This window comes from Rhinopithecus roxellana, chromosome 19 (genome assembly GCF_007565055.1).
Source record: "Rhinopithecus roxellana isolate Shanxi Qingling chromosome 19, ASM756505v1, whole genome shotgun sequence".
In the NCBI taxonomy this organism is placed as follows: Eukaryota; Metazoa; Chordata; class Mammalia; order Primates; family Cercopithecidae; genus Rhinopithecus; species Rhinopithecus roxellana.
In genome coordinates, this window is record NC_044567.1 from 23,881,560 (window position 1) to 23,894,293 (window position 12,734).

At 36.8% G+C, this 12,734-nt stretch overlaps 1 protein-coding gene across 1 annotated transcript in view; it reads right to left on the reverse strand.

The window, feature by feature from the left end:
* The window catches only part of BRIP1 (BRCA1 interacting protein C-terminal helicase 1), a 183,703-nt gene that overhangs the window by 89,142 nt on the left and 81,827 nt on the right, over positions 1-12,734 (reverse strand). The window lies entirely within an intron of this gene.

Below are 12,734 nucleotides of genomic sequence, written 5' to 3' on the forward strand. Positions count from 1 at the left end.
AATCGCCTTAGGGCGAAAGGCGGGACTTGCTAGTGCAGTGCTGCTCTTTATGCACTAAAAAGGTTTATGGAGATGTTTACATATGCATATCAAGGCACAGCACTTTTCCTTAAACTTATTCATGTCACAGAGATCTTTATTCATATGTCTTACTGCTGACTTTCTCCCTACAATGACCCTATTATCCTGCCACTTCCTTTTCTTTAAGATGGTAAAGATAATTATCAATAAATACTAAGGGATCTCAGAGACCGGTGCCGGCATGGGTCCTCGGTATGCCGAGCGCCGGTCCCCTGGGCCCACTTTTTCTTTCTCTATACTTTGTCTCTGTGTCTCATTTCTTTTCTCAAGTCTCTCGTTCCACCTAACGAGGAACGCCCACAGGTGTGGAGGGGCAGGCCACCCCTTCACTTTCTATATTTATCCTTACATCCATGAAAAATAGTTTAGAACTAAGGGGGTGGGGGGAGCACAGGGAGTTAGGATGAATTCAGCTTCTAAATTTGCTACTTGATCCCTGCCTGCTGTGGTTTGAATGTCCCCTCCCAAAGTCATGTTAAAATGTAATTGTCATTGTAACAGTATTAACAGGTGCAGCATTTAAGAGACCATTAGGCCAGAAAGATTCTGTTCTCATGGATGGGTTTAATACCTTAAAAAAAAAAAAGGAGCTTTTTCTTTCTGTCTCACTTGCCCTTTCACCTTTCACCTCGAGATGATGCAGCAAGAAGGCCCTTACTAGATGCTGGCACCTTGATACTTGGACTTCTTAGTCTCCAGAATTGTGAGAAATAAATTTCTTTTCTTTCTATCCAGTCTGTGGTATTCTGTTACAGCATCACAAAATTGACTAAGACACTGCCTTCTCAAACTAAGTTAGCTGGCCATCCTTGACTCTAGTTTAACTTTAACTTCTCTGCCTTTATTCTCCCTAGATTTTTCACTTAAAAATTATAATACATATACATATATAAACATACACACACATATACATACATATATTCACACACATGTGTGTGTGTGTGTGTATATATATATATACACATATATATATATATATTTTTTTTTTTCCCTTTTTCTTTGTTTTTAGACAGAGTTTCACTCTTATTGCCCAGGCTGGAGTGCAAGGCGTGATCTTGGCTCACTGCAACCTCCACTTCCTGGATTCAAGTGGTTCTCCTGCCTCAGCCTCCCAATTAGCAGGGATTACAGGCATGTGCCACCATGCCCGGTTAATTTTGAATTTTTAGTAGAGACAGAGTTTCACCATGTTGGCCAGGCTGGTCTTGAACTCCTGACCTCAGGTGATCCGCCCTCCTCGGCTTCCCAAAGTGCTGGGATTACAGGCATGAGCCAGCATATCCAGCCTAATCAATATATTTTTATAAAGCTTTTTGGGAACCAGATGTAGTACAAATATATTCATGTTATTTATAGATAAGTACGTAAATGACTATATAAATGCACACACACACACAGCAAAAAACAACTTGGTTATTAAATTGTTACTTTCCAACTGCCCTACTATTTTCACTCAATTGTTAAAGCAATGGCATCCTCTTTCAGAGTAGCTCTTATATCTATCTTCCTAACAGTTTAGCTCATAAGCAAAAATGAATGTGAAAAGCAAATGTAAATATAGGTATACCAATATGTAGGTATTTTTATATAAGTACATATTGTTCTAAATAAAAATAATACGTCAAATTAATATTTATCAGATCAACTATATTTCAAACACTAGAATACTATTACGAGGACAGCACTGAACTAGAAAATCAGGAGTTCTAAGTTTGCTTTCACCAATTAAATGTATGACCTTAGCCATATGAATTGTCTACTCAGAATGTAGTATGTGCCCAGTAAACGTTTGTCAAATGAATAAACAAAGGAACAAACAAATGAATACTTATTGTTTAATAACCAAGAGCAGAAGTTCTCAAGAACTGCATCTAACCTGAGAGATATACAGCCTCTCTACCATATCCCCAAAGCCTCAATGGCATAACGACTCTATTTAACACTGTAGAAAAAAAATATTTCTTGAAAACACTCGGTTGATCACTTAAAGCAAATTTATATCTATAGAAATTTCAGCCTTCTACACAAGGGGAAAAAAACACTTTTTAATGTAGCATTTAGTTTCTTCTTTAGATTAAGTGCAGTATAGCTTTAAAAATGAGAACCATAACAAACTAGTAGCACTGTAAATTTCTTAACATACAAATTTAATGCTGAATAATACTTTCAAAAACTACAGCTACAGAGTGAACAAGACTGTTTGCATTTTATTCTTCATCTGACATTCAGTGATGAATGTAAAATGTTCCCTCAGGGAAAATGGTTTATACATATTACTCATAAAGATGTATTTTTTTTTTAAGTCGAAGTCTGTATTGTACAAATAAAAAGATCCAACTTGTTACTTTGGCACCAGAGAGTCTCTTTTCCAAATGATTTAATAGAAAAGTTTCTATTTTCTTTATATGGACAGTTTCTTCTACCCATAAAATGAACTTTCAGAGAGTTCTAAAGCAATGCTGCTACTACTTAAATGACAATAGAGTCAAAATCAAATTTATCTTAGTGGAAGAATGGTATTCCTCCTAGTTACCATAAACTATTGCTCTGAAAGAAATGTGGGGGGAAAAAAACTAGATGAACAACGTTCTCACTCTTACCCTTAAACAAATGCTGCAGTTTAATCAAAAGAATATTAGTTTTTTCTCAGTGAAAGAGTAAAGTTTTGAGTAAATCACCCATTCTAATAATCTAGTACAGGAAGAAAAACTGGCCATTAAATGTAAGGGGGAGAAAATGGCCACTAAAATGTATGGTTTGAAAAGCTTTAGACATACATTTTTCTTTTTTAGAGACAGGGTCTTGCTATTGGCCAAGTTGGAGTGCAGTGGTGTGATCACAGCTCACTGCAGCCTCAAACTTCTGGGCTCAAGTGATCCTCCCATCTCAGCCTCCTAAGTAGCCAGGACTACAGGCTCACACCAACACACCTGGCTGATATTTTTTGTTTTGTTTTTTTAAACACTGGGTCTCTCTATGTTAACCAGGCTGGTCTTAAACATCTGACCTCAAGTGATCCTCCTACCTAAGCCTCCCAAAGTGCTGGGATTATAGGCTTCTGCACTGGGCCTAGACTTCTATCCTATGTTTCCTTCCTTCCTTCCTTCCCTCCTTCCTTCCTTCCTTCCCTCCTTCTTTCTTTCTTTCTCTTTCTTTCTTCCCTATGTTTCTTTCTTTCTTTCTTTCCTTCTTTTCTTTCCTTCTTTTTCTTTCTTTCCTTTCTTTCTTTCTTTCTTTTCTTTTCTTTCTTCCTTCCTTCCTCCCTTCCCTTCCCTTCCTTCCCTTCCTTCCGTTCCTTCCTTTCCTTCCTTTCTTTCTTTTTGATTTTTAGTAGAGATGGGGTTTTACCATGTTGCCCAACCTGGTGTCCAACTCCTGAGCTCAAGAAATCCACCCACCTCGGCCTCCCAAAGTGCTGGGATTACAGGTGTGAGTCACCATGCCTGCTCCTTATCCTATGTTTCTTGTATGAAACTCTGCAACCAGTCTTTACATTATATTTTCACACAGGCAAAGCTAAACTCTTGTGATTATGAAAATATTTTCTGCGCCTTTGCTAATACATGTCTCCTCGGTCCAGAATACTATATTCCTCACTCCCACATCTACCAGTAGAAATCTATCCACCTTGGCCAGGCACGGTGGCTCACACCTGTAATCCCAGCACTTTGGGAGGCCGAGACGGGCGGATCACGAGGTTAGGAGATCAAGACCATCCTGGCTAACACGGTGAAACCCCGTCTCTACTAGAAAATACAAAAAAACTAGCCGGGTGAGGTGGCGGGCGCCTGTGGTCCCAGCTACTCAGGAGGCTGAGGCAGGAGAATGGCGTAAACCCGGGAGGCGGAGCTTGCAGTGAGCTGAGATCCGGCCACTGCACTCCAGCCTGGGCGACAGAGCGAGACTCTATCTCAAAAAAAAAAAAACAAAAAAAGAAATCTATCCGCCTTTCTTTAATACCCACTGAAATACCAACCACCTCCTCTAGGAAGCTTCTCTGCTTCATTCAATCACATATGATCTCTTCCTACTCTTAATTCCATTATCATTCTTCTTAATCACTCTAGTGATTATAAATTTTGTCAAATAATGCAAGGATGTGTACACTTATTTTATACCATAACCCAAACTGAAATCTTCTTGAAAAGATAGTAACTTGTTCATTTTTGAATCTTTAACAGCACTTAGTGCAGTACTCTGCACAAAGTATGTACTCAATAATAATTTCTCCAATGGATTAAGTAAATAAAAATAAATGTGAAGCAAAGTTATGAGATTTCTCAGGAACATCTTAAATATAAGCAAGGCTCTCAATATAAATATTTTGGTATTTTAAAGAAATTCAACTAAAGATATTTAAAGTTCTTTCTCAATACAAAATAAGTATTAGTATGTGGAATTAGGATGTATTGCTTTACAAGCAAAGCACAGGAATTTTAGTTTGTAGTTCTAAAATACTTCTAACTTCAAAGGCAATAAGAAAGACTTGGAACAATAAGAGTTAGTCTCCATTCATTTGTGTGTTTATTCGTCAAGCATTTATGGAGAGCTTATTATGTGCAGTTATGATACCTTTGCTACCTAACTAAAGTTCATAAATATAATTTCACTTTTATTAATATTTTCATATGCCATAGTCACAATCTTTATTCTAATGGTTCTTCCTCACCTTTTTCTTACCCTGATAAATTAACCCCTGTGATAAAAAGTTTATGATGGCCCCTAAGATTCCCATTCCCTATATACAACCTGCATAAACTTCTCCCCGTTGTGAGATAAAAATAAGATTTTACTCCCATGATTAGATTATATTATGTAGTAAAGATGAGGAGATTTTATGAATGTAATTAGGGTCTACCTTAATTGATTCTGAGTTAATCAAAAGGGAGATTATCTTGGGTGGGCCTGACTTAATCAGGTAAGAGTCCTTAAAAGATACAATGCCCCCCTATAGAAGAGACATCTTTGTTGGCTTTGAAGAAGAAGAAGAAGAAGAAGAAGAAGAAAAAAAGCAGTAGTAGTAATAAGCTGCCATGTTGTTGAGAGGGCCATATGACTAGGACCTGAATGCAACCTTTAAGACCTAAGAGTCATCCTTAGCCAACAGCCCGCAAAAGACTGGGTATCTCACTCAGTCCTGTAATTACAAGGGATAAATTCTGCAAACAAACTGAGGGACCCTGGAAGCTAATCTTTCCCCAGTCAAGTCTCTAGTGAGACCACAACCACAGGTGACCCCACTGGGAGCCTTGTAACACACTGAGAAGAAAAACCCAGCTAAGCCATGCCCAGACTCCTGACCCACAGAAAGAGTAAGATAATGTGTATTGTTCTACGGTGCTAATTTTGTGGTAATTTGTTATGCAACAACATAGAACTAATACAACCCATCTAATTATATTTCAATCCTGGTTCCTAATGTCCCCCTGAAATGAATTCTAATGTAGGCTTTCTGTCTTCTGCATGGTCAATGTTAAACCCCTTTGAAATGGCATAATATCAATACATTTAATAACTGCAGTCACTGTATTATGTGAGAATTGACAATGGTACTGACAAAAGATTATAATAATGTGCTGGTTTGCTCTTATGTCTAGATTCTGAAACTCAATAGCAAATTTATTTTTGCTAATTTTATTGGATTTCTGATTTCAGCTCCAATATGTAAAGAACTGGAAGTCATCACACCTGTTTTACAACAGAAAAAAGTTAAACTAAAAATCAATGACTTTTCTGGGATCCATCTGAGAACTGAGGTCACAAGGCAAACTGCCACCCTGAAATCTGGAGAGACAGGTAAATATAGAGAATCATGGTCAAGACATGCTTACTGGGACAATGCCCACTAAAACACAAATTGACAGAAATAGATAATTTTGATTAATTGCTGGAGATAAAATGTTAACTAGGTTATAAGTAAGAAACTCCTAGGGGCTGTAATCTTGCCAGGGGGCCCACATTTTTTAAGATATTACCACCAAAAATCCCACCAGGTCCCCATAGTAAAGAGCCAAGAAAAACCCTACTGTTTCTGGCAGGAGGAAGGAAAAAAACAACCATTTTGAAATACGTTCAACGCATTCTCTAAAACAAAGGCCAGTCTGCCAGTAAGGAAGATTTTACCAGATCCTTATCCAACATGAGGGAAGGGATCATTTCCTAAACTGCAGTTCCCTGCCATCTAATCTTATGATATGAATGAAGAGTTCAGAAACACTTGTGAAGGTCACAGGCAAGGGACACAGTGATGCTAAAAGATTGAGACATAATCATAGGATTAGAAGATGCTTCCCATTCCCCATACCTTACCACAACATCAACAGGGCTCCAGAATAACAGCAGAGGATTACAACAGAGACAGCCAGCTGCAAGGCTCAGATTCTATTTAAGAATAAGTTTTTAGGGACATTGGAGAGTAATTCAAGTCCATACTAAGAATCAATTAAAGAGCACCGGTCAAGATAACTACAAGGTAGTTATAAAAGACAGTATAAAATTTGTTTTTAATTTTTTTCTATCTGATTTGAAAGTCAGTTGCAAAAGGTAATAATTATAAATCTGTGTTGAGAGACATACAATGTGTAAAGACGTAATTTTTATGATAATAATGACACAAAGAAGGTAGGATAAAAAAACAGCTACATAGGATTAAAGCTTCTGCATTCTATTGAAAATTTAATTAGTATTAGTTCAAACTATGTAAGATTTTAACTATAATTGCCAGGACAACCACTAAGAAAACAACTAAAAAATACACAGTAAAAGAAAAGCCAAGGGAATTAAAGTGACACATTAGAAAAATTTAAATGGCACATTAGAAAATATCTATCTATTAGATTCAAAAGGCAATGACAGAGAAATAGAGGGGGAAAAGGCACCAGATACACAGAAAACAAACAGCAAAGTGGCATTCGTAGACACCAACTTATCACTAATTACATTAAACATAAATGGAGTAAACACTCCAGTTAAAAGGCAGAGATAAGCAGAATGAATTTTTTTAAATGCTCCAACTATATGCTGTCTATAAAAGACATACTTTAAATTTAGATACAAATAGGTTCAAAGTAAAAGGAATATTACTCAGCCATAAAAAGGAATAAAGTATTAATTCATCCTATAACGATGAACATGGAAACATTACACTATATGAAAAAGACAGACACAAAAAGTCATATATTGTATGATTCAATTTAGATGAAATGTTCAGAAAAGGCAAATCTATAGAAACAGCAGATTAGTAGATACTAGGGAATAGCAGGTAAGAGTAGGCAGTGACTGTTAATGAGTAAGGAGTTTCTTTCTGGAGTCAGAAAAATATTCTGGAATTAGACAGTGGTGACGATTACACAACTTTGTGAATATACTAAAAATGATTCAATGCAAAAATGGGCAAAGGATTTGAATAGGCATTTTTCTAAAGAAGATGTCTGAATTACTAATAAGCACATGAAAATATGTTTAACCTCACTAGTCTTCAGGGAACTGCAAATCAAAACCACAAGGAGACACTACATTTTATACCCATTAGAAAGGCTATTATCAAAAAAACATAAAATAACAAGTGTTGGCCAAAATGTGGAAAAATTGGAATCCTTGTGCACTCCTGGTGGGAATCTAAATTATGCATTGACTATTAAAAAAAGAGTTTGGTGGTTCTTCAAAAAGTTAAATTTAGGCTGGGCGTGGTAGTTCACACCTATGATCCCAGCACTTTGGGAGGTTGAGGCGGGCAGATCACCTGAGGTCAGGAGTTCAAGACCAGCCTGGCCAACATGGTAAAACCCTGTCTCTATTAAAAATACACAAAAATTAGCCAGACGTGTTGGCACACACCTGTAATCCCAGCTACTCAGGAGGCTGAGGCAGGAGAATCACTGGAACCCGGGAGGTGGAGGTTGCAATGAGCCGAGATGGTGCCACTGCACTCCAGCCTGGGTGACAGAGCGAGACTCCATCTCAAAAAAAAAAAGTTAAATTTAGAATTATCACATGATCCAGAAATTACATTTCTAAATATATATGCAAATGAATTGAAAGCAAGGTCACAAATAGATATTTGTACACCAATGTTCATAGCAGCATTATTCACAACAGGCAAAAGGTAGAAACAATCAAAATACCCATCGACAGATGAATGGATAAGCAAATGTGAGATATATATATATCTCTATATATACACACATATATATGTATATATATAATGAAATATTATTCTGCCATAAAAAGGATTCTGATGTATGCTACAAGATGGATGAACCCTGAAAACATTATGGTTAATGAAATAAATCAGAAACAAAGGACAAATATTGTATGATTCCACTTATATGAAGTAGCTACAATAGCCAAATTCATGGAGACAGAAAGAATACTAGAGGGTAACAGGAAATGGGGAAAAGGAATCTGGGGAGTTATTTCATGGGAACAGAGTTCTTATTTGGTATGATGAAAGGTTCTGGAAATAGATAGTGGTCACGGTTGTCTAACATTGCAAATGTGCTTAATTGTACACATACAAAAAATGCTAAGGCCAAAGGCAGTGGCTCATGCCTGTAATCTCAGCACTTTGGGAGGCCGAGGTGGGCAGATCATCTGAGGTCAGGAGTTTGAGACCAGCCTGACTAATCTGGAGGAACCCCATCTCTACTAAAAATACAAAATTAGCCGGGCGTGGTGGCACATGCCTGCAATTCCAGCTACTAGGGAGGCTGAGGCAGAAGAATCACTTGAACCTGGGAGGCAGAGGTTGCCGTGAGCCAAGATCATGCCATTGCACTCCAGACCGGGCAACAAAGGTGAAACTCCGTCTCAAAAAAAAAAAAAAAAAAAAAAAAAAAAACAGAGTTAAATTTTGTTATGCATATTTCACCACAATCAGAAATGACAATAAATATCAGAAAAATAAATAAAAGACCTGCAAAGCCTCTGGGGATGTGGGACTGGGAAGAAAGGAGGAACAGTATTAGTGAAGGGAGATGCTATTTTTTCATTATAACCATTCTAACATTATTTAATAATGTATAAGAATTATTTTGATAAATTATGTAAAGCTAAAAAAAGAAATTAAAATAAAGAATTCAATGACAAATAACAAATAAGAAAGTTTCTATGATATGTTTTATAAAGGATTACTATCCATACTATATATTTAAAAGCCCATACAAATCAATTAAAAAGACAAATACAACCAACACAAGCAGACAATAAACAAAAAGTTTAAAAGAATTAAACAAAAACCTGCAGAACAATTAACTGACAAACCTGACAAAAACAAAACCTGACAAAACCTGATAAACCTGATAAAAACAAGCAAGGGGGAAAGGATTCCCTAGTTAATAAATGGTGCTGGGAAAACTGGCTAGCCACATGTAGAAAGCTGAAACTGGATCCCTTCCTTACACTTCATACAAAAATTAATTCAAGATGGATTAAAGACTTAAATCTTAGACCTAAAACCATAAAAACCCTAGAAGAAAACCTAGGCAATACCATTCAGGACATAGGCAACGGCCAAGACTTCATGACTAAAATGCCAAAAGCAATGGCGACAAAAGCCAAAATTGACAGATGGGATCTAATTAAACTAAAGAGCTTCTGTACAGCAAAAGAAACTACCATCAGAGTGAACCGCCTACAGAACATTCTGTAGGCTCCCATCCCTACAGAATGGGAGAAAATTTTTGCAATCTACCCACCTGACAAAGGGCTAATATCCAGAATCTACAAAGAACTTAAACAAATTTACAAGAAAACAACAACCCCATCAAAAAGTGGGCAAAGGATATGAACAGACACTTCTCAAAAGACATTTATGCAGCCAATAGACACATGAAAAAATGGCCATCATCACTGGTCATCAGAGAAATGCAAATCAAAACCACAATGAGATACCATCTCACACCAGTTAGAATGGTGATCATTAAAAAGTCAAGAAACAACAGATACAGGAGAGGATGTGGACAAATAGGAACGCTTTTACACTGTTGGTGGGAGCATAAATTAGTTCAACCACTGTGGAAGACAGTGTGGTGATTCCTCAAGGATCTACAACTAGCAATACCATTTGACCCTGCGATCCCATTACCAGGTATATACCCAAAGGATTATAAATCATGCTACTATAAAGACACATGCATATGTATGTTTATTGCGGCACTATTCACAATAGCAAAGACTTGGAACCAACCCACATGTTCATCAATGATAGACTAGATTAAGAAAATGTGGCACATATACACCATGGAATACTATGCAGCCATAAAAAAGGATGAATTCATGTCCTTTGCAGGGACATGGATGAAGCTGGAAACCATCATTCTCAGCAAAGTATCACAAGGACAGAAAACCAAACACCGCATGTTCTCACTCATAGGCGGGAATTGAACAATGAGAACATTTGGACACAGGGTGGGGAACATCACACAGCGGGGCCTGTTTTAGGGTGGGGGAAGTGGGGAGGGATAGCATTAGGAGAAATACCTAATGTAAATGATAGGTGCAGCAAACCAACATGGCACATGTATACATATGTAACAAACCTGCACATTGTGCACATGTACCCTAGAACTTAAAGTATAATAATAAAAAAAAGAAACTATGAGATAATAAATGTTTACTGTTTTACGCCACAAAAAAATTAAACAAAAACCTGCAGAACAATTAATTTCACAATTAATCAAAGAGATAAACTAAATGGGAACAAAATATGTTTGAAGGATTTCTTGTGTCTTTATTTTTAATTGAAAAGGTAGAAGCAGAAAAATAATCTATTCATTTTGCTAATATATATACAATCACTAACAAGTTATTTCAACGTTACAGTGTCTAGTCACCCAATTATAAATGTCTGTAACTAAAATTCATACTGTCTGCTATATGTATTCCAAGCCTAGCAGAAAAATGTCACCCAGACATCTCCTATCTCCCTTTTTGTGACTATGACTGGAAAATATAAAAAGGTTTTAGCAATGCAATAAGATTTTGCTTTTATCTCTTACATAATTGCGGAGTGAGTGCAGTTTCCATAATCCCATAAATAACTTTTCTTCCAATTTCCCGGAAGACATTTGTCTCCATATTTAAGAATTAAAAGTTTTACAAATTTTATTAGGTAAGACCAACTCCCTACATGTTTTATTGTATGACTTACTGTCAAGTTTAATTACTAGTTTTCCTAAATATAACTGGTTGGTGTAAATGTTCACACTGGAATACAACTTGTTTTCTATTAAGAATTTTTAAAAATGTTTATGTCCATTTTATTTTTAGATATTCTTGTAAAAAATTATCTGACTTTTTTTGAAAACAAATCCTTTATTTTATCTACAAGAGACTAATTGCTTTAGTGTATCCCTAGCTATTGAAGTACATATATATAAAAAGACAATAGAAGAATCAAAAGTATCAATATTGTCATTCAAATATATTATTTCCAAATGCTTCTGTCCTTAGAGGTATAACTTCCTGTGGAAAAAAGAGAAGGAATGCCACTTCTCTACATTGGATTTAGGTTAGATTTTTATACAATGTGATGTTACTTTCAGGAATTATATGTGGTTTCAATGCTTTGATTATTAGGAGGACCAAAATAATAAATAATTTCAAATTAACTAAAAAAAAATATTAAAAATCAGAGTGACTCTAAAAACAACAACAAAATTCTTCTGGCCAGACACATGAAGTAAAATGAGGGCAACAAAGAAAGTTTAGCTTAGATTAACTTTAATGAAACATTCAGAAATGTAATTTATGAAAATAAAAAGGAATGCTCCTTTCCTTTCTACTCTGAAAATATCAACTTGTCCCTAAGAATAAAAATAATGTACACATAAACACTTCTTCTATATAACTAATATTACTTGAAGACTTTCATTCTTTCAGATTATTTTATTTTATTTTATTTTATTTTATTTATTTTTTTTTTTTTGAGGCGGAGTCTTGCTCTGTCGCCCAGGCTGGAGTGCAGTGGCCGGATCTCAGCTCACTGCAAGCTCCGCCTCCAGGGTTCCCGCCATTCTCCTGCCTCAGCCTCCCAAGTAGCTGGGACTACAGGCGCCCGCCTCGTCACCCGGCTAGTTTTTTGTATTTTTAGTAGAGACGGGGTTTCACTGTGTTCGCCAGGATGGTCTCGATCTCCTGACCTTGTGATCCGCCCGTCTCGGCCTCCCCAAGTGCTGGGATTACAGGCTTGAGCCACCGCGCCCGGCTATTTTATTTTAAAGAGAGTCTTATTCTGTTGCCCACGCTGGAGTGCAGGGGTGTAATCATGGCTTACTGTAGCCTCAACCTCCTGGGCTCAAGCAATCCTCCCACCTTAGCCTCCCAAGTAGCTGAAACTATAGGTCTGTGCCACCATGCCCAGCTAATTTTTGTATTTTGCAGAGGCAGAGAGTTTCACCATGTTCCCCAGGCTGGTCTTGAACTCCTAGGCTCAAGTGATCCTCCCAGCTCAGCCTCCCAAACTGCTGGGATTACAGGCACAAGCCACCATGTCCAGCCTTGCTCTTTCAGACTTTTAAGTAAAACAGAGGTAGGATGATCAGGCAGTATCTTAATCAAAAAATAAGTAAAATAATATATGATGTTTAGAAAACTATAATTATTACCTTGTTGCCTCTACCCTAGGAAGCTTACTGTGGTAATTTTTAAATTAG